The sequence below is a fragment of the Drosophila santomea genome, chromosome 2L (assembly GCF_016746245.2).
Source record: "Drosophila santomea strain STO CAGO 1482 chromosome 2L, Prin_Dsan_1.1, whole genome shotgun sequence".
Classification (NCBI taxonomy): Eukaryota; Metazoa; Arthropoda; class Insecta; order Diptera; family Drosophilidae; genus Drosophila; species Drosophila santomea.
In genome coordinates, this window is record NC_053016.2 from 19,435,492 (window position 1) to 19,439,580 (window position 4,089).

At 40.8% G+C, this 4,089-nt stretch overlaps 1 long non-coding RNA gene across 1 annotated transcript; it reads right to left on the reverse strand.

Moving 5' to 3' along the window:
• Positions 1 to 679: 679 nt before the first annotated feature.
• Positions 680 to 3,115, reverse strand: LOC120456561. The gene is made up of 3 exons (XR_005616842.1): positions 2,798 to 3,115; positions 2,224 to 2,745; positions 680 to 948 (listed from the first exon to the last, which is right to left on the reverse strand). It is a non-coding gene; the product is annotated as an uncharacterized LOC120456561 (long non-coding RNA).
• Positions 3,116 to 4,089: the final 974 nt, after the last annotated feature.

Consider the following 4,089-nt stretch of genomic DNA (forward strand, 5'->3'; position numbering starts at 1 on the left):
GATTTCCTTGCAATCGCGATCGAATGCTTTATTTTACTTAAATCCACTTACTTTGTCGGATATTTCTCAACTCATGAGCTAATAAAAATTTATTTATTTCGCTCTTGTAAATCACAATTATGCTGTCGTCCATTAGTTATTAATATAAATGTGTTTGGGCTATTTATTATAATCGTATAAGCACACAGTTTCCTCTCGAAGATTAATGATAGCAAAATATTTCATATAATCAAGTGATTTGGGCTTTCCTTTTGTTGAGCTTTCCCATCGACATTGGTCCCTCGTTTTATTTGGCTTGAGGACTTGTTTTGTGAGTGGGCGGGAATGCTTGTTGTTGTCGACTTCATTGCCGAGGGGAGTGACCTCAAGCAGACACGAAAACATCTTGATTTGTCAATATTTTATTTATTGCCTATTGTGTGTAATTAGAGCAGGCGTTTTATCGTTGATCCTGCTTGTCGGAAGGGGATTATTATGTGGCCTCCGGTGATTTTCCGTTGCTTTCTCTTTGCTTTGTTCGATTGAGATATCCACAACTCGTAAGAAATATACAAATACAGCGTCCAAGTATGTACATATGTATGGACGTCGAACCTAGTCAGTGGTAAAAGGAAGCCTTTCCAACACTGTAAGACTATGAAGAATCTTTTATCTTAATCTGGATTATTAGCCGAGTCGATCTGGTCATGTCCGTATGAACGTCGAGATCTCGTAATCTTTAAGTGCTAGAAAATTTTGTTAAAGCATGCAGATGATAAACAAGATATTCATTTATATGTATATTGTATCTGTTTGTTTTGTCGTTCTGTCTCACCGTGCCGATGGCTGATCTACGTCTTGCTGACCATCCGCAAAAAGGCAAATTAGCTCGACAGGCCAAACAGAAAAGAGTATCAGTTACTTGTGTAATGGTTGTAATGCCATACTAAGAGGGATAAAAGCAGAAAACTGAAAATAAAAAAAAACGGAACTCGCCAAGTGAAAAAAAGAAAAACGTTACTGACGGCAGCAAGTCTAAACGGTAGCAAGGTCTTTGGTGGAATTTGAACATCGCTTTCTCTAACCAACCCGACCATAATCTTCACTATGGCATCTTCGAAGATTCCCTATAGAGACTTCCGATCTTATTTAAGTTGCCATGTCAACTCAGGATAATTACCGGTTAAGCAATTCATGATTTTTATACCCGTTACTCGTAGAGTAAAAGGGTATACCAGATTCGTTGAAAAGTATGTAACAAGCAGAAGGAAGCGTTTCCGACCATATAAGGTATATATATTCTTGATCAGGATCAATAGCCGAGTCGATTTGGCCATGTCCGTCTGTCCGTCCGTATGAACGTCGAGATCTCAGGAACTAAAATAGCTAGAAAGTTGAGATTAAGCATACAGACTCCAGAGACATAGAAGCAGCGCAAGTTTGTCGAATCATGCTGCCACGCCCACTCTAACGCCCACAAACCGCCCAAAGCTTCCACGCCCACACTTTTGAAAAATGTTTTGATATTTTTTTATTTTTGTATTAGTTTTGTAAATTTCTATCGATTTGCCAAAAAACTTTTTGCCACGCCCACTCTAACGCCTACAAACCGCCAAAAACTGTCAGTGTTGAAGACTCTCCTTCGCACTTCCACTAGCTGAGTAACGGGTATCAGATAGTCAGGGAACTCGACTATAGCGTTCTCTCTTGTTTTTAAGTTCATATAATAAATTTATTTACAAAAGACGCTGGATGGCAGAACAAATAAGATGTAGATGTAGTAATAGTATTCATTTATGCAACTTTATTGGGCGCTTACTCAAAACAAATTAAGAAAACAAAAAAAAATCTCCTTCATTTACTTAAACTACTATCGAAATTTCCATTCATTACATTTCCTAAGATCTAAAAGTATTTCATTGAATTCAGTTTGTAATGTCTTATCTTTATATTTATGGTTAAATGTTGGGGTTTCTATCAAACGAACTATGCATAAGGTTAGAAATATTTTTGAATAAGAATGCTAGGCCATATGGGGTCGCGTTATGGAAAAAAAAAAATAAAAAAAAAATTTCCTTTCGTAACGGGCTCTCTAGTATTTCAATTTCGTTTAATTTCAAGGTTTAGATATATATCTTTCTGTTTTCTTTTCAGTCACCCCCTAATCGTTAAATTCCTTTGAAATGTTCTTGAAAGAATGGCATACGCTACAATACGGAATTACTCTTTTCTTTACGAACTCACATGTGTCCAGTTCCAGCGTTGAAAGGCCTTCCAGCGGTGAAATGATGGTACGGGTTGTCAATGCTAGCGGAGATTAATTGAATTATAAAAATTGAGGGGCTTCATGACGGCGGTTACGAAAAAACACACTCTCGCAAGTCGACTTCCATATGGTATAGCAACCATCCCTTGCACTACTTTTCCTAATCCCTTATCCGCTGACGGTCCAGGTTTTGGTTTCCATAAATGATCCTGACTGGGAAATGTAACTGGTGCGAATTAGCTCATCCTGCGGTGCTGAGTTAGTTGCAGTTGTTCTACTGCGCACCGATCTATACATATATATATAGGTCGGAGTGTCCAATCAGTGCTTTATCGAAGGGTAAGGCTTCGGGATGTTGGCGTAGCTCCCAGAAAGACAATTGCTTCAATTCTCCGTAGCCAGGGGTTGTCCTACGCAGAATAATAACGCTAGTTGGTGGTCAGGAATCCCTCCGACCGGCCAGTATTTGCAGAGGCCCGTGGCCAGATGAAAACTTGATACTACCAACAGAGCGGGTTTTAGTTGGGGCACTAGGGCAAGTCGGCGACATACCTATTATCTTGGGAGAATTCCCTCCGAGGGGGTTATGCGAATCTCGTGGTTGGGGCTCCAAGGCGAGGCAACCACCGCGAAGAACACAGTTGCCACTTAAAATTTTTGGGGCAGTTTCGTTTTCCCTCCAGTATGTGATCAGATCACGTCACCGATCAGACAACGCTAATAAGTAGTTGCGCTTAACCTTTAACTCTATTAAGAGGACTTGCACAATGATTTAGCAGGATCATTTTTTTGGTCACGAAAAGAGCGGGACTGTAGCCGCGTGGGCATTAATATACCACCAAATTCCAATAATTATAGCTGTGCTTCTATTGGAAAGTTGGAAGACGCTCTCAGTGTTGGGCAACGTTTTCGGACATGTAAACAGATGATTAGACTGAGGTTATCGACCACAGCCTAAAAGTATACCCACTTAATTCTAACTAACCCAACCCTAGAGTCAAGTTCTCAGTTGTAAGTGGCCAACATTGCATTTATAATTTTTTCTATTTGCAAATTTTTCTCGCTTAGCATGCCGACCATTACACCTGTTATCAAAGAGTTTTCGCATTCCCGCCATCAATTACGCCGCTCTGTGAACAACGGCCATAACAAAAGACAATCATAATCGGCTGGACCGGAAGAAAATAAATAAAACAAGAGCCAAATCACAAAACGCAAAACGCAATCTAGCGAATTGCCGCGGGAGGGTCGACCTTTGTCCAGACAACCGAGCAATAACTAGTCGCGCTCAGCTTGATGACCCCAATAGAAATAAAATGCATACTTTTTGCCACATTTGCCTGTTCCGCTCCGTTCCCTGCGACTAAAAACACTACCCCTTCGGACTATTGAAACAAACCGTGTCGCTTGAAAAGGACATTCGCTGCAAGTGTCGCGCATCGCAATGCTGGTCGCTTTATCCTGGCTCGGACATTGTACTCCAACGACAGATCCTGGCCACCAGTTTCCCCCTTTTCCTCTTTTGTCTGCCGGCCAGCACATAGTTGTGGCTTTTTATAGTTTTATTTTGGTTATCCTTTGACTACGCTGTTTTCATTCGCCTTTATTGCTGGCTTTGTTCTTCGACTGATTGTGCGCCGTTGTTTCGGTGCCGTCTTAATTTCTGTGTTTCCAGTTGCGGGGCAACTATACATGAATATCTGTAAATTTAACACCAACATTATGTTTGTTCGGCTCCTCCTACCTACAGGAATTTTACACCCATCTGGCAGGGGTTACAATTCAATTTTAGGACGATAACGTGCCATTGGAACAGCGACACAGTTGCATTCCTCCCTCATTCC